The 18,878-nt window shown below is 40.2% G+C and overlaps 2 long non-coding RNA genes across 2 annotated transcripts; one reads left to right on the top strand and one right to left on the bottom strand.

Moving 5' to 3' along the window:
• Positions 1-828: 828 nt before the first annotated feature.
• On the top strand, positions 829-15,312 carry LOC138353536 (uncharacterized). The gene is made up of 5 exons (XR_011223199.1): positions 829-1,134; positions 4,429-4,590; positions 6,092-6,255; positions 7,503-7,601; positions 15,214-15,312. It is a non-coding gene; the product is annotated as an uncharacterized lncRNA (long non-coding RNA).
• On the bottom strand, positions 15,138-18,050 carry LOC138353537 (uncharacterized). The gene is made up of 4 exons (XR_011223200.1): positions 17,903-18,050; positions 16,610-16,830; positions 15,843-15,904; positions 15,138-15,281 (listed from the first exon to the last, which is right to left on the bottom strand). It is a non-coding gene; the product is annotated as an uncharacterized lncRNA (long non-coding RNA).
• Positions 18,051-18,878: the final 828 nt, after the last annotated feature.

Genomic DNA, 18,878 nt, shown 5'->3' with positions numbered 1-18,878 from the left:
TGACAGAAGAGATTGGAATGCCCATATCCCACTCAACTTCAGGCTTATCACATTCAGTTTTAGCTGCCTTGTTTGTGTCATCATGCTGGACAACACCTATATGAGAAGGTATCCATACAAATGAGACTGAAACTCCTACTGTTTGCAATAATAATGTTGTTTATAATGGAAGTTACAACTACAACCTTTTGAAGATCAATGCTAATTTTATCTAGATAATGTAATAAACGAAAGTTTTCTATGTCAACAGAAAGGCAGAAATATAAGCTACACTTTAAATACTTGTCATAAATATAACTGAAGTGAAAGCGAAGATATATGCATTTGATACTGTACAGTTTCTTGATGGCTTGCTCTAAGAGTGTGAAGCCCTTCACACCAGCCTATAAATTGTGTAATTTATTTCCATATATGCTAATTAACCTTAAAATCTATATGTCAGAAGGAAGGAAGATGTAGACGTTAATGTGACAACATTTCAAGAAATATCTCTCTCTTTAAAGTTAAATAATACAATCCTATCGCCGGTGTCCGGACACATGAAAGCTACTTAGGTATCAGTGGCCAGCCAGGTGGAGATCACAGGCTGTACAATACTGATAAATTATGTAATTCACAGAGATACGTTGATAAATATTAATGTTTTATATTTTATTAAAAATACAGATATATACTTTGTTTCATACGTTAAATGTAACAATATTTCAGTATATATTATATTTCAGTATATATCATAGTATATATAATTCAGTATATACAATATATAATAAGAGTGTCAGACCACGGAGGAAGAATTGAAACAGGAATTTCCTTTAGTACTGTACTTTCTTATATTAATACATCTTCAGAGCGAACCATTCCTTCTGAAGATGTATTAATATACGAAAGTACTTAGAGCATTCTATTGTGGTTTTAATATTGAACAATTATACATATACGAAACAGACAAATCTGGTGTCCGAAATAGTAAAAATATTAGTGTGCGATGTGATCAATGTAAGGGGGATATTGGGTGTGCCTCGTATCCCCTACAACAACAAGAAGTTCGAGAGCGATGAGGCCGCCACCTACTAGCTTCAGGATGTCGTCGAATCTAAATCAACAATATACTACCGCCTCTACTTTCTCGGAAACGTAAGTACCTGCCGTTTTACTTCTCTCACCCTGCCTAGCCTAGCCTGGCCTGACCTGGCCTAGCCTGGCCTGGCCTGACCTGGCCTAGCCAGACCTGACCAGACCTGACCTGGCCTGGCCTAGCCTTACCTAGCCTAGTCTGACCTGGCCTAGTCTGACCTGACCTGGCCTAGCCTTACCCAACACTAATCACCACACGTGACAGCCCAAACGAATCGCAAATAAGTACACGTAACAAGTCATATGCCCGGACACTCTTTCACCTTGGGGACTGAGTGGTAACTATTGTATAGAAGAGCCGGCTCCCTGAGAGTGGTAAGAGGGCGTGATAAGAGGCTAACGTGTGGTCTTGAAGGAAGTTGATAAAGCAGACAATTTTCAAAAGGAAGGGCAGCATAACGAGCAGACAGTCGGTTATCCCATAATGTGTAATACGCCCCGCACAGCATGGGTAGAGTGGGGGGGGGGGGTTGTAGCAGGGCACAGTATGGTGATGGTGCGGGTGAAGTACACACTCACTGAATTCCTGCCATCAATAATTGTTTTCATAACCATTAGAACAATGGCATCCCTCCAGCCACCATCCTTCCACTGACCCCCTCCTCTGGTCCTCCACCTCAGACAATAACCCCCCACACCCCCTCTCCCTTCCAGACATCAGCATGTCAAAATCAGTACCATAATGTGTTTAAACTATTTAAACTAAGTCATTGTGTATCTCAAGGTATCTTAATTCATTTGAAAGTGTACATGTGCATTCGTTCATATACTCGCCTAATTGTGCTTGCTGGGGTTGAGCTCTGGCTCTTTAGTTCCACCTCTCAACCGTCAATCAACAGGTGTACAGGTTTCTGAGCCTATTGGGCTCTATCATATCTACACTTGAACCTGTGTATGGAGTCAGCCTCCACCACATCACTTACTAATGCATTCCATTAGATATAATCATATATGATTACACATAATCATAATCATTCTATACACATAATCATATATGTGTACGTCAACGTATACATACATGCGTATATATACCTCATATTAAAATACTGATAAACGAATGACCACGAACAAATTAATTTATAATTGTAGCATTATATATAATTTTAATAGACTAATTACGCGTTTATACATTTGAATGGTCCAGACAGGTGGCCAGCCTTGGACATATACACTTCTGGTAGGCACAATGACCTCATGTTAGACCCTTGATAGATTATGTGAGAGAGAGAGAGAAAGAGAGCTGGGGCAGGGAGGTGCGTGCCCCAGGGAGATAATCCATGCCCATGCCCCGCCTCGAGGTCAGTTCTCGAGTCACACCAAGAATAACAATCGAGCAAGTTGTCCTGACCAGGATGTGGCATATTAGGGAGGGTTGAGGAATAGGAAGCCTGTCTGATAGGGCTCTTGGCAAGCAGCTCTCCCTCAGTCTACCTATCTATATGGAAGAAATGTATCTAGGCCCTCCTCCCCCCTGCCTATTCTCTCTCCCCCACCTTTCTTCCTTCATTTCCTCCCTCCTTCCCTCCCCCTCACTGGTGAGAGAGTAGGAGTGTGAGAGTAGTTAGAGAACTCGTAGTTCTCACGCTCGTGAAATTGTCTGCGACCCTGGAGGAGTAGAGCGGAGGGGGGGGTGAAAGTGGGTGACGATGGAGGAGTAGAGGGGAGCATTATATGCAGTGAACGTAGGTGTCTATGGAAGAGTACATCATAGAGGAGGGTGAAAGGAAGGTGACGATAGAGGAGGAGAAGGGAGGGGGTGTGAAGGTAGGTGATGATGGAGGAGTAGAGGGGAGGAGGGGGGCAAAGGTAGGTGTCTATGGAAGAGTACATCATAGAGGGGGGTGAAGGTAGGTGGCGATGGAGTAGAGCAAAAGGGGTGGGGGTTGAAAGTAATCCTGAGTTTAATTTTTTAGTTATATATAGTGACACCTCGGCTTACGAATGAATATTTATGAACTTTTCGGGTTACGAGCCTAATTTCTTCGAAAAATTTGAATCGGGTTACAAACTTTGCCTCGGGAAAGGAGTTTGTTGATATACGTATGGGCTGACCTAGCGCGTGATGGCATGGTGATCGCGCCTCAGTTTACCAGTGTCTCCTGCCTAGTAAGTATCGCGCCTGAATTCTTTGTAAAGCATTACATTTGTTTTGGGATTTTTGGCTATTTGAACATAAAATTTGTTATTATATATCTTGCCATGAGTCCCAAGAAAGCCAGTGGTAAGGTTCAAGCCAAGAAAACACATGTGAGAATGACCATAGAGGAAAAACAAGAGAGCATTCATAAACATCAAAATGGTGCACAGGTTGTTGAACTAGCTAGGCAGTACAACAAATCTATGTCAACAATATGCACTATACTTGCTAAGAAAAAGGACATTATGAACATTAAAGTGGCAAAAGGCATATCAACAATCCCGAAACAAAGAACACAAACACTTGAGGATGTTAAAAAGTTTTTATTAATTTGGATACACAACAAGGAGTTAGCAGGTGATAGCATTTCAGAGGCCATCATTTGTGAGAAACCAAGGCATTTGCATGAAGACGTTTTAAAGAAAACCCCTGGAATGAGGGGGGGGGGGAAAGATGAATCAAGTTTGAAAATGTGAAAAGTTTGTGTGACAATAGAGCCTCGTGGAAAACTTTTGCTGTGGTCATTACCTGGTGGAATGCATCCAGGATGGAGTATTAGGGCTATACATCTTTTAAATCATAAAAGTAATAAACATTTCCCATCAACCTTACAAACAATATTAACCTATTTTCATGTATTTCCCCCATGTGCAGGTTGCAACCCGTTCTCGCAAATTTAATAAGTCAATATTGACTTATTAAATATGTGCATAGGTGACATACTAAACATAATAGATACCCTTAAAAAGATTCATAGAAAACACCGACCTTACCTAACCTTGTTAGTATCTTAAGATAAGCATCTTATTGCTTCGTAATTACAATTATTACCTAACCTATAATAGGTATAGGTTAAGTAATAATTGTAATTACGAAGCAATAAGATGCTTATCTTAAGATACTAACAAGGTTAGGTAAGGTCGGTGTTTTCTATGAATCTTTTTAGGGGTATCTATTATGTTTAGTATATCACCTATGCACGTAGTTAATAAGTCAATATTGACTTTACGAATTTGCGAGAACGGGTTGGCATTTTAACAAAGTTGCTAAATTGCCTTTATCATTCTGTAAAATTTCAATTACAGTACTGTATGTATAATTTTGTTAGTATAAATGGACTGAATATTCTGAAATTGCTATTAATTTTACAATTTCAGATTCAAAGGTGGTCTGGACACCCAATTTGGTCAGACAGGTGAAGAGAGCATTTAGGATAGTTCGAAGAGATGAAGATGGTCGCAATTGTGTTCGAGACGCAAACGCCCCCCTTTGCTCCTGACATTATGTTCAACCATTGACCTCTGCACACCTAACACAAGGTATGTTGAAAACTCCTCCTTCATGTCATTGGTACATTAGCCAGAAACTCAGGGCTCATGTAGGAATATCCCTAAAAAAAAAAAAAGTGGCCCCAACAATGCATCCTCCAAGTCTGGAGGATGAGCAGGAGCATTGTCGAGAAGCAGGACCTTGAGTGTCAAACTTTTCTCTTGCAGATATTTTTTGATGGCAGGGCAAACCACTCTACATCACAGTTTTTCTGCACGTTATATATTTTTTAAAACTCTTGGATTTTCGGAATGATACACGAGCAAGGGTTTAATTTTCAAATCGCCACACAGCACAAGAGTTAGCCTATCCTGACACAAGTTAGCCCAAGTTAGCTTGTGTCCGGGCAGTGACGTCTCCTCTTGGGTAATGTATGTCCTCTTCGGCAATTTTTTCCAGAATAGCTATGTCTCCTCACAATTAAACACTTGTTGTGGAATGTATCCATCAATACAGCACAGTGTACTGTATCTACAAAATTTAATTTTTTTACTTATATATAGTGTCACCTCGGCTTACGAATGAATATTTATGAACTTTTCGGGTTACGAGCCTAATTTCTTCGAAAAATTTGAATCGGGTTACAAACTTTGCCTCGGGAAATGAGTTTGTTGATATGCGTATGGGCTGACCTAGCGCGTGGTGGGATGGTGATCGCACCTCAGTTTACCAGTGTCTCCTGCCTAGTAACTATCGCGCCTGAATTCTTTATAAAGCATTACATTTGTTTTGGGATTTTTGGCTATTTGAACATAAAATTTGTTATTATATATCTTGCCATGAGTCCCAAGAAAGCCAGTGGTAAGGTTCAAGCCAAGAAAACACATGTGAGAATGACCATAGAGGAAAAACAAGAGAGCATTCATAAACGTCAAAACGGTGCACAGGTTGTTGAACTAGCTAGGCAGTACAACAAATCTATGTCAACAATATGCACTATACTTGCTAAGAAAAAGGACATTATGAACATTAAAGTGGCAAAAGGCATATCAACAATCCCGAAACAAAGAACACAAACACTTGAGGATGTTGAAAAGTTTTTATTAAGTTGGATACACAACAAGGAGTTAGCAGGTGATAGCATTTCAGAGGCCATCATTTGTGAGAAACCAAGGCATTTGCATGAAGACCTTTTAAAGAAAACCCCTGGAACGAGGGGGAAAAAGATGAATCAAGTTTGAAAATGTGAAAAGTTTGTGTGACAATAGAGCCTCGTGGAAAACTTTTGCTGTGGTCATTACCTGGTGGAATGCACCCAGGATGGAGTATCAGGGCTATACATCTTTTAAATCATAAAAGTAATAAACATTTTCCATCAACCTTACAAGCCATATTAACCTATTTTCATGTATTTCCCCCATGTGCATTTTAACAAAGTTACTAAATTGCCTTTATCATTCTGTAAAATTTCAATTACAGTATACTGTATATAATTTTGTTAGTATAAATGGACTGAATATTCTGAAATCACTATTAATTTTACAATTTCAGATTCAAAAGTCGTCTGGACACCCAATTTGGTCAGACAGGTGAAGAGAGCATTTAGGATAGTTCGAAGAGATGAAGATGGTCACAATTGTGTTTGAAGAGGCAAACGCCCCCCTTTGCTCCTGACATTATGTTCAGCCTATTGACCCCTGCACACCTAACACAAGGTAGGTTGAAAACTCCTCCTTCATGTCATTGGTTCATTAGCCAGAAACTTAGGGCCCATGCAGGAATATCCCTAAAAAAATAAAAGTGGCCCCAACAATGCATCCTCCAAGTCTGGAGGATGAGCAGGAGCATTGTCGAGAAGCAGGCCCTTTAGTGTCAAACTTTTCTCTTGCAGATATTTTTTGATGGCAGGGCAAACCACTCTACATCACAGTTTTTCTGCACGTTATATATTTTTTAAAACTCTTAGATTTTCGGAATAATACACGAGCAAGGGTTTAATTTTCAAATCGCCACACAGCACAAGAGTTAGCCTATCCTGACACAAGTTAGCCCAAGTTAGCTTGTGTCCGGGCAGTGACGTCTCCTCTTGGGTAATGTATGTCCTCTTCGGCAATTTTTTCCAGAATAGCCATGTCTCCTCACAATTAAACACTTGTTGTGGAATATATCCATCAATACAGTATCTACAAAATCTTTAAAATCACGAACAAATCTTTCAGCCCCTACTTTGTCTGAGCTGGCACCCTCACCATGCCTCGCAACACTATGAATACCACGTCTTTTTTCAAAATTTCTCAAACCATCCCCTACTCACCTTAAACTCTTTCGTATCTGCAAAACTCGTTCTAGGGGTTTTCTTTATAAGATCTTGCATGAAGATTTCATTGTTGACCAAACCACACACTGGAAATTGAATAGACGACGACATTTCGATCCGTCCTGGACCATTATAAAGTCGATTGTGATGAGATGAGGGAAGCAAGAGCATTAAGTAGGCAAGAGAGAGAGGTGAGGAGATGGCAAGTATGTACGTATGTACATGAATAAAACATGTACATACTTATACTTAACGTGTGTAAATAGTGTAATAAACACAATAACAGTATTTTGGGAGGAGGAATGTTGGCGAGTAATGTGTTGGAGGAGGGAGGGAGGACTGGCAGGGTGTGGCAGCTCACTCATGTTTTTTGGGCTCACCATACCAACATAGTGGATCGTTATGTTGAATACATACGTAGATGGGTATATACAATGTGTGTATATAGTGTAATAACAGCAAAAACACTGTTTGATTGTAGAATATGTCGCATATATGAGGCCCATAATTTTGAGCATAGCGATGTTCTATACTTTGAATTATATAAATTCCACAAATTACACACTTTTAAATAATATTACAGCAAAAAAAAAAGAAGAAATGAATGAGAAACTTCAAAATAATTGCGCAACATTTTATTCGCAGCAACTGCCGTCGCATGGGGTGGCGGGGCCGACAGACCCCCATCGCTCCAACGCTCAGCGCCCATAATTTGCTCAACTTCCCAGCTCCATCGCAGCTAAAGTAAGTCACATACAATATTTTTTGTTTAGTTTCCCCGTGATCAGACTCTGCATTTTAACAATATAAGAAGATAAAAAAATTAAAAAAAATTTTTGGAAAGAATTTATTTCTTGTGCACCATTTGGAGACAGAGCAGTTCAGTGGTTAACTACTAAATTTTTTTTTCTCCCACACATGCACCCCCCTAGGAAGCAGCCTGTAACAGCTAACTCCCAGATACCTATTTACTGTTAGGTAACAGGGGTCATCCCCTTTTGTACAAAGAATCTGCTAAAGCTTTTAGGGCTAATCTTTGACACTCGTTTGTCTTTGTCGCCCCATATTTTTTACGTCCGAGTTGAATGCTCTAAGGCCCTTAACTAACTTCAGGTCATGTCCCATACTTCTTGGGGAGCTAATCGACACTGCTCCTCTCTTTACATTCCTCTCTCGTTCTGTCTAAACTCGATTATGGCCCTGTTTACTCGTCTGCTTCTCCTTCTACCCTTCACCATCTGGACACACTGCATCATACTGGGTTACGGCTCAGCTCTGGTACCTTTCCTTTGACACCTACCCTAAGCCTGTATGTTGAAACTGGCGTCCTGTTTCTACAGGATCGCCATGATCGCTACTGTCTTCTCCACCTTGCACGGTCCTTACAGCACCCTCACTCTTGCTTATGTCATGCCTTGACCTTTACCCATCCTGTGGTTCCTGTTCCCCTTCACCACCTATCTCTTTCTGTACGGTTGTCTCTCTTACAAAATGCTCTTTCAGTTTGTGTTACCAATATTTCCCCTCGTGTCATTCCGTCTTTGCCCCTATGGAGGGGTCCCCGTTCCTAAATTCTGTAAGCCTTGACCCACATGACTAAAACTTTTACCCCTCCTACAGTTCTAAATCACCTTTTCCTTGAACACTTTTCTTCACACTTCCACACTATTTCCGTCTTCACCAATGGGTCTTAAGTCTGCAGACGGTGTAGGCTACTCTGTTGTTTTTCCTGACTGCACCTTTGTGTCTCCTGCCTCCGGAGACTAGCATCTTCATGGCAGAACTTTATGCTATTCTCTATGCTCTTCATCAACTCTTTTCTCGCTGTCAATCCTCCTCCTGTGTTTGTAGTTGACACTTGCAGTGCCCTCATGGCTCTAGAATCCTTTAATCCAGTCCATCCTTTGGTAGTTGAAATTCAACATTGGCTGTTTCTTATCTCCAGTAGATTTAAGACAGTGAAATTTCGCTGGATTCCCACCCATATTGGTGTGTTCTTAAATGAGCGTGCGGACACTGCCGCTAAGGAAGCTATCCACACCTGTCCCATCTCCCGTAAAGGTATTCCTTATTATGACTTTTACCCAGTTATTCATTTCCCCATTCTTGCCCGTTGTCAGGGTTGTTGGTCTTCTGTTACTGGTAACAAATTGCGTGCTCTTAAGAGTAGTGTGTTCCCGTGGCCTTCCTCCTACCACCGTAACCGGTGGTGGGAAACGGCTCTGGTGAGGTTGTATATTGGTCATACACGTTTAACTCACGGGCACTTAATGGAGCGCTGCCCTGCTTCTTATTGTCCAAACCGTTGTCTCTACATGTCCTGACTTCCAGGACTTACGTGTCTTGCTTCCCGGCCATCCCTCACTGTCAATTGTCCCTCGATAAAATTCTTGGTAAATTCAATACCTTTGATATTGTTCGCCGTATGCGTTTTTGTTCTTGTATTGGCGACGTTAGTGATATTTAGCGCACTATGATTATCCCACACATTTGATGGTTTGATAATTACTGTACTGTACAGTACTTTGGTTTGGAATGTATCAAATAAAGTTGTTTCATGTATTCAAATGTGTGAGAAAATCCACTGGGGCTGTGAGATGAAGCGAACCTGTAACAAAGGCATTGCCAGTTGCATACTCTATTACCACTGATGGTAAAAGTCTTACAACTGGATATCTTGTGTGACTGGTTATGGTATCACAGCTATACTGAACCAAGATGGTATGGCTCTCCCTCACATAAATGAAAGAAATGCTGCTATTGGCCTTGCAGTGTGTAAGTTGCAGGTGGAAACAAATGAAAATTATCAAATAAATAATTAAACAATTTACTGAAATAGTAATGAACAAAAATAACACATGACAATACTTGACTATCATATAATGCAAAGGTGAACAAGTTAGTATGACCTTAAATGCAAAAAATAAACTATAAGCAATGAATAAAAGTATGAAGATATACTGGTGTTCTGAAGACAGCTACCATACCACCATGGCATCAGTCACATGATGTTGGCTGGAAGTGGACGACGGGTTAAGAGACACGAAGGTGATCCTAGAGCACTAAGGGAGAGATTGCCTCTCCAGGGAGGCAGCGCTCTTTATATAGTCCGGCGGTGATGACTCATCCAGTGTCAACACGAGGTGGACATCTGGTCAACTAGCAAACTGCTCGTTGTGGCTGGCGGTGCCATTGTGTTGAGCTGTACCACTGTCAGTTGAAGGCGGCTAACTGCTTGTTTGTGGGGACAAACTGCCAGTTAGCAGTGGCGCCCGGCTTGCCTCTGAGTCGTACCAGGCCGTGCCAGGCCCTGGGGGGTATGGAGAGGTGGCAGGACTGATGACTCTTCTGGGCTGGTGTAGATGTATACTTCCAGTGCAGAGGCATTGAAGGTGAAGGGAAAAGGCAGTTCCACTGCTATGCAGGGGATTCACGTGACACTTGTGAAGCCACAGAAAGTCTGGAGGCCCTACTGAAGCCAGTCCAAGTATTAAATAAAACCCCTGAAGTACGCCGGTGAAGGGTAAAGTGAAGGGTGAAGCAAGACCGTATGCCCCAACTTCAGGCACACACAGAAAATCACGTTTTGGTCCCGCCTCTCAACTGTGTATTTGAAGTTGGGGCGTATGGTGTTGAACTGCTTCAGCCTTCACCTGAGTGCTTGTAGGTCTTACGTAAGACGTTGACTCAAGGAGGGGCCTCAAAACTTGCTGTGATTTATGGGGAAATCTGGTTGTAAGACTTTTACAAAGTCAGTAATATACTGTGGTAGAGTATGCAGCTGCCAGTGTCTTGGGCAAGGGTTTACGTCGCCTCACAGCTCCAGTGGATTTTCTGCTTGGTGTATATCAGGTTGTGATTTTGTGTGTGTACCATATTGTTATGATCGCCGTCTGATAAGTCCTTTCTGGCCTCAAGAGTCATTTTTACCCACCTAGAAAGATTGCAGATGGCCAAAGCAGTTATTTAAGTTAAGAAGGGACAAGTCTTAAACAGAATTTTGCATAATATTTGACTGTAAAGGGGTAAATTGAGGTAGATTGAAAAACAAAATGGTGAACCGGGCAGGCGGTACTCACAATTAGGCGAGTACACTCGGGAACTTTTAAAGTGCAACCAAACATGCTTTAGGCTCTCACAACAAGAGGTGAGTGGTGGTGGCTCAGGTGCTCAGCCAATCAGAGCACCTAAGGAGGGAGGGCAGGAGTGAGAGGGGGTGGTATGTGGAAGTTTGGTGACAGTTGTGTGTAGTTTGTTCATCTTCATTGTAAGTTTCATGGCTTGGTGTGCATTTCCCTAGTAAATTTAATTAGGGAAAAATTCAGGTGTTTGATTTTTTAAATCAACTTTTTAAATGTTGAGTTGTTAAAGCCTCAAAGTGCATGGAGTTGGTTTGGGAGTATGGCATCCTCATGCTGTTGCGTGCTCGCGTGAGGTAGGAAAGGTGATGTAAAGTTGTGGGGTGTACATGCTTGGGACGTCCTCTCTCGGGATGGCTGGTGTTAGACCTGTGTGTTTGTCGGTTGTTGAAAAGCCGTCATCCTTTGCTGTTGTGGTATTGATTTTACATTGTTCATCTTGTAATTAATACTGTAGTGCGATATCTAGGGCTACCATTTGTAGGTTTAAAATGTCTAATACAAACAGTTGTCCAATGAGTTTTAATAGGAAATATCATCCACCAAGCACCATTGTACAATTATATTAATTGATAGTATATGGATTGTGCAGAACTGCTTAGGATGATCTTTAACACTTGGCTATATTGGTCATGTCAAATACCTGCACGGTGAATGCTCAAAGACCCTTTCTTTATTCAGTGTTGTCACATACCTCATGGGGGTATGGATAGGCAAACACTCATTCGGTTAAACTTGCCTTGTAGTACTTTCAGAGCTCAGTAATTTGGAATCTGGTTAGCACTTTCCAAATAAATTGACCTTGAAAGTGAATTCCTATTTAGGTTTAAAACATTATACCGAATGAGAAACTCGGATTATATAGCCGAACACCAGAAATGTTGTTATTCAATTTGGTTGCCTAAAGCACATTCAAGGACTACACATTAAATGGCATTCCAGGATTCCTCTATACCTTGCCTTATGCTGTAAACATTGCCACAACCCTGTGTTTTATTGATTTAAATGGCCACAGGGAGGCATACAACACTGCAGATTATGATGTCATTAGTTATCCACTGTGCTGACAAGTGGGCTGACTGATGTTCGTTGACACCTGTATCGTGCTTCAATTTAATCGCCAGGAGATCACCCTCTCACTAGACTCGTCTGTAGGAAGTACAGTATAGTATCTCAAATTACCTTGGATCATAAATAGCATAAGACTTGGGGGTAGGAGAGGGTTGCAGTGTTTGTCATGGCTCTCAGTTGTTCCTGGTATTAGGCAATTTAGTTCTGGAATCATTTTTGTTGGCCAATGTTAAACTTTTTCGAAAGTAGATGTTTTTCTGAAAGGGAAGGGGGGGGGGACCTCTATGCTTGGATACAGTTATCTAAGTGAATACTTAGATTTATACAGTAGAATAACTACCTTCTTTTCCTTAGTCAAAAAGGTTGCTTGTTTATTTCTAGGGACTTGTATTTTCTTTTATTTTTAACTGCAGCAACTTTCAGTGAATGATAGATTCTTACTGAAAGGACCTTTACTTCATTGTTGTTGCTTTATGGTCATCTCATTGTGTACAGGGATTCCGCAAAGCTTTTGGGGTTAGTCTTTGACACTCGTTTGTCTTGGTCAGCCCATATCTCTTGCCTCCGAGTTGAATGCTCTAAGGCCCTTAACCTCCTTAAGGTTTTGTCCCATACTTCTTTGGGAGCGGATAGGCGCACGCTTCTCTATTTGCACTCCTCTCTCGTCCTGTCTAAACTCAATTATGGTTACCCTGCATACTCTTCTGCTTCTCCTTCTACTCTTCGCCATCTTGATGCTTTGCACCATACTGGGTTGCGTCTCGGCTCTGGTGGCTTTCGTTCGACTCCCGCCCTTAGTTTGTATGTTGACACTGGCTTTCTCTCTCTTCAGGACTGCCGTGATCGCTACTGTCTTCGCTATCTTGCATGGTCCTTCCAACATCCTCTCGCCTCTGTCGTGCATTGACTTTTCCTCCTCCTGTGGTTCCTGTTCCTCTTCATTGTCTCCCACTTTCTGTCCAGTTATCTCGCTTACAGGATTCTCTTTCTGTTCATATTTCTAATGTTTCTCCTCGTATTGTTCCTTCATTACCTCCGTGGAGAGTCCCCCTTCCCAAGTTTTGTACGTCCTTGACTTGTATTATGCCTTTACCCCTCCTACAATTCTGAAAAGCCTCTTCCTTGAGCACTTTTCTTCGCACTCCCACTCTATTTCCATCTTCCCTGATGGGTCTAAGTCTGCGGATGGTGTGGGCTACTCTGTTGTTTTTCCTGACCGTACTTACATGTGTCGCCTCCCTTCGGAGGCTAGCGTCTTTACGGCAGAACTTTATGCTATTCTCTATGCTCTTCGTCTCTTGCTTTCTCATTCTCATTCCTCCTTTGTGGTTGTAGTTGATTCTCGTAGTGCCCTCATGGCTCTAGGGTCCTTTAATCCTGTCCATCCGGTGGTCATTGAGATTCAACATTGGCTGTTTCTTATTTCTAGTAAATTTAATTCAGTAGAGTTTTGCTGGGTTCCCAGCCATATTGGTGTTTCAATGAGCGTGCGGATGCTGCCGCTAAGGAAGCTATCCGTTCTTGTCCCATCTCCCGTAAAGGTATTCCTTATTCCGACTTTTATCCTGTTATTCATTCTTCCCCGTTGGCAGGGTTGTTGGTCCTCTGTGGTTGGTAACAAGCTGCGTACTCTCAAACTTAGTGTGTCCCCGTGGCCTTCCTCCTACCACCGTAACCGGCGGTGGGACACTGCTTTGGCACGGCTGTGGGTTGGTTGGTCATACCCGCTTAACCCACGGTCACTTAATGGAGCGCCGCCCTGCTCCTTATTGTCTGAATTGCGTTGTCCCTCTTACTGTTGTGCATATCCTTGTTGAATGTCCTGACTTCCAGGACGAGCGTGTGTCTTGCTTTCCGACCGTCCCTCGCAGTCACTTGTCCCTCGATAGAATTCTAGGTGAATCGGATACTTTTGATATCGTTCGCCTTATGCGTTTTTGTTCTCGTATTGGCATTCTTGGTGATATTTAGCGCCCTCTGATTATTTCGCACTTTGGTGCCTTCTTTTGGTAATTACCTTACGTTCATGTTGTTTCATTTTAATGTGGTAGTTGTGATATGGATTGTTCTGGCTCACGTGCAAGGTCTTGTATTTTTTCTGTTTTATATTAAGAAATTGCCAGTCTTGTTAATATTTGTAGAGTTAGAGATCTGCATTAAGGCCTCAATATTATATTCTTTATTTTTTTTATAACATATCAGCAATTTTTGTGGTTGGTAATATTTAGATTAATGCCAGTGATGTATATGACAAGGGTTAAGACCCCTTTGTGATATGACAGCATTTTTTCCCAGTCATTTCTTTAACAAATGAAAGGGTCCTCGTAACCATTCTTTTGTCCTTTCTACCATGTACCTGTTTGTTGCTTCTTGGTCTTTCATTTGGTACTTTGGCTATTAAAACAATGGCCTTTGGTAATGTTGCAATTACCATTTCTAAAAAAATGAGCAGGTTCATTAGGCAGGGTTTGTTTTTAGCAAACAAAGTTTTACAAAAAAAATTCCATTCCTTCAGGACCTTGCAGATGTTAGGTCAAACTAATTGACAATCTGTTTTGCCCTTTCAAACAATGATGGTTTTAATCTAGGTAAAATATTTCAGAATATCTGAAGTTTGGCAGACAAATCATTTTAAGAGCTTTGATTAAATTTTAGTTACCAAAGACTTTGTGAAAACCATGTTGTATAGATGCTTCAGTGTCACTTTTCTAATGTTTTGTAAATTTAACAATGATCTTTAGTTAATTTAATTATAATTTGTACAAAGCTTAGGTGTTGCATAGCTTTAAATTTACTTTCAAATATGAAAACTAAAATATTGACTAAAGTTTCTTCCACTTTAATATTTCTGACTAATTTGCAATATTTGTTAGTTTATGTAAATTGAATAGGTAGTCCACTTTTACATCTTTTCAATGCATTTTGCATGCACCTATGTAACACATTACAAATAGGTGTAAATTTTACCAAGTATTTATTTTCAAAGTAAAAAAACTTCAGACATTTAAACATTGCATCAATAGTAGTAAACAATTTCCAGCATAATTTCAGGATAAGGTATATAAAGTAGTTTCATTAAAATTGTTTTATTTAATAAGTTTTACATATAGTATTTATATTACATCTAATATTTATTACTGTTTCAGGTTGTGGGACAGATGCTCCTAGATGAACAGAAGATCCAAAAGGCCAAGACAACTCCAGAGACAATCACCTGTAAAAGAAAAATAAACATTAAACAGGGACACTACTTTTATTATCACCAATGCCTAATAATAAGCCCAAAAAATCCTAACAGCCTATCTTTTAAGATAGGCTCAGCAAAGCCTATCCCATCCTCTGGTTTCAGTGCAGAGCTTGTTCCCTGAATGGGTGCATTACATCCACCACTTTAGTGCCACCAACACATTGTACATATGCTTTACTGAAAGCACTGTACAATGCATGCCAGGCACTAAAGTTTTAGATGCATCCACCCATTCAGCAAACAAGCCCTGTGAGAATTAACAATGTAACCATTGTTAAGGGTCCCTAAACCTATGCAAATCTAGTCCATCTATTAGATGGGTAGTAGAGCAAAGCTCTGAAAAAGCCAAGCCAGGGAAATCTGCAGGACTGCCTGGTCCCCTTTTATGAAATGGGGTAGGATCAGTACAAACTGCATCATCCCCTGTGGGTTGTAACAGTAGGACATGGTTACACACCTATAAATGGACTAGATAAGAGAATTAAGATTAGGTCATTGATATAGCTAAAACATCAAATTCAAACTCACCCACTTTTGTAGAGTAAAGGAGCCTCACTCCAAGCCAGTCCATGCATCATAATCACTTTCACCTGAAAAATATTTCAACAAATTAATGTCAGATTTAAAGCCAATCTTGCTTTACTTTTTAAATTAGCATTCAGTACTTTACAAATTCAGATGAAAAAAATTTCTTTAAGGAATTTACCTTTCCTACATATTCTAGTAGCAGTAGTAAAGATCTAATTTAGCAATATAAATATATATGGCATCAATTTGCCAAGTTTCAGTAAATGCCATTTGAGAAACTATCCACAACTGCACTTCAATGGCAATTTACATTTATCTTTAGCCATTGCTATAAATATTTTTTTACTTTCAAGGGAAAAATACCATCACTTAGAACAAAACTTTTCCTGCCATTAACTTTGACTCATGATTACCCTTAGTGTTATACATTTAATGTTAACTAGAGATTTATATTTCATTAAAATTATTAATAAAACACCCTCAACTATGCTGTTTAAGATCTAATGCCCCACATTACAATTTTCACAATTTCAACATACCATTCTATTCAATACATTCCTGAAAGGACTAAACTTGCAGATATGGTACCCACTAGCCTAAGCCTAGACTTCCATACCCTAATATTTAATAGGTTTTTATCAATTAACTTCTACCCTCTAATTCTATAGAACTAGAGGCCACACTTTCTCCCCCCCCCCCCCCCTTCCTCCCAAGTGTTCAGTGTCAAAAGGGAGGGGGGTGTCCATTTACTGTACTGTACCACTTACATTTTAGTGGGGGCTTCATCCACTATTCTGATGTTAGCTGGAACATTTGTGCCAGCTGCTGGTTTGAAAGGGAGGCATACCATGTGCCAATTCAGGAAGCTTTCCACGTTCCTCACTGCATGTCAGCTCAGGACCTCACTACCATGTTGGGAGGCAGTTGAAGACTAACCAATCAACATCCAAGGCTGGAGAGCAGTGCCAGCTCTGAGAGAATTTACCACCTGCAAAAAATGTAATACTCTTAACAATCTACAACATCTATCTCATCTTTACCTAGCCCCCAAACCTTACATTTGTCAGCATTAAACTGCATCTGGTAGTCTTAACCATTTCAAAACTATATAGGGCATCGGTATTTTTTATTTGCCAATTCTGCAACTATTGCAGTCTAAACCATAATCTTGCTAATAACCGAGGTCCAAGGAGAGCTTTTAGGCAATACTTACAACACTTCTCCCAACTTAACCCCATTTATACTAATTTTCTTTGGTATAGCCATGACCTAATCAACTTCAGTCAGCATTCCCAATGATCCGAGCCCCTATCAATTTTGCGCCACTATCAAAATCTCTGCTGAAGTCAAGGTACACAAAATCACAAACCTTATCACCATTTCCTCAACTATGCAACCTAATCCATGAACATTTAGTAATAAAACTATGCGATTCATGTATCTAGTCATGTTTCTCAAAAAGAGTAGAGAAATGGCACTTGCAATGTTAGATTCTAGTAACGTTCCTCACAATAGACTAAGCTAATTGGTCACTAACTTAAGCATTAAAGTTAACTCAAACTTTTCCTTTAAAACTTGCTATATTAGGAACTTTCCACGACCGGCCTTTACCCGACATAATTAAATAGGGTAAAAACGGTATATTAAATGCAGTAAACTACGGTAAATTCAATATGATAAACTTGAATTCTTTAAGCATGGGCTGCATAGTAAGTGAACTAAACTAAATGTTAAGCACCCTGGCAAACCACATCGTTCTATTCAATTTCTTTATTTAATCACTTTGTCCGGCTAGAATTTTTAGATTAGATTAAAGGAACACCCTCCCTGGTAACGGCTGAACTAGTTAACCAAATACAAATATTTAGGTAAAATACTTTCATAAAACCCGTCTACTTCCCCCACCAGTAGACTTGTTCAGCTAAAGGCATAATGTAATGTTCCACTTTAGTAAATAAAGACTTAAAAAAACACTACCCCATCTGTGTAGTTACCGGTTACCTGACATTCTACGCTTAAAATAACCCATCTATTCCCCATAATTGTTCGATATAACTTACCTCTCACCCGCTGATCGAGTACACAGCAGTATACAGTATATCCTCCTCCATCACTCACCGCGTGGATACTATTTCACTCTGGCTGCAAATTGCCTCAAATCACCTACGTTGTCCATAAACATATATAGAAGAGCAACTGACCGTAACACCCATATAGCGATCATCACATAACGTGGGAACATTAGTAGTACTGCTGTCAAAACATAGATGGCGCCAGGACAAACGGTAATTCCTATGGACTCGCCTAGTTATGCGTAGGGAATTGAGCTTCAGCTGTTTGGTCCCGCCCCTCAGCTGTATTCACCTAGTTGTACTCACCTAATTTGTGCTTGCAGGGGTTGAGTTTTGGTTCTTTGGTCCCGACTCTCAACCGTCAATCAACAGGTGTACAGGTTCCTGAGCCTATTGGGCTCTATCACATCTACATTTGAAATTGTGTATGGAGTCAGCCTCCACCACATCACTGCTTAATACATTCCATTTGTTAACTACTCTGACACTGAAAAAATTCTTTCTAATATCTCTGTGGCTCATTTGGGTACTAAGTTCCCCTTGTTCGTGTTCCACCCGTGTTAAAGAGCTGTCTTTGTAACTATCAAAATGCATATATCTTTGCTTTCACTTCAGTTATATTTATGACAAGGGATTTAAAATTTGCCTATATTTCTGCTTCTCTGATGACATTAAAAACTTTCGTTTATTACAGTATCTACATAAAATTAACATTCATCTTCATTAGGTTGTAGTTCTCATCAATAGGAAGAGCGTCGGTAAAAAAAAAAATAGTTTAAATATAAATATCTTTCCTCTCTCAATAATATGCCCGAAACGCTATGTGTACTAGTGGCTTTAGGTATTGTATGTACTAGCTCTATCTATAAATCCAATATTATGTTTGTAAATCGACTATTTATGTACTTTCCTGAATAAAATGAACTTTACTAATATCTAATCTCTGTGACTAAAACGTAAGAAC

The sequence above is a fragment of the Procambarus clarkii genome, chromosome 58 (genome assembly GCF_040958095.1).
Source record: "Procambarus clarkii isolate CNS0578487 chromosome 58, FALCON_Pclarkii_2.0, whole genome shotgun sequence".
Lineage (NCBI taxonomy): Eukaryota > Metazoa > Arthropoda > Malacostraca > Decapoda > Cambaridae > Procambarus > Procambarus clarkii.
This window is presented reverse-complemented; position numbering and strand designations above follow the sequence as displayed.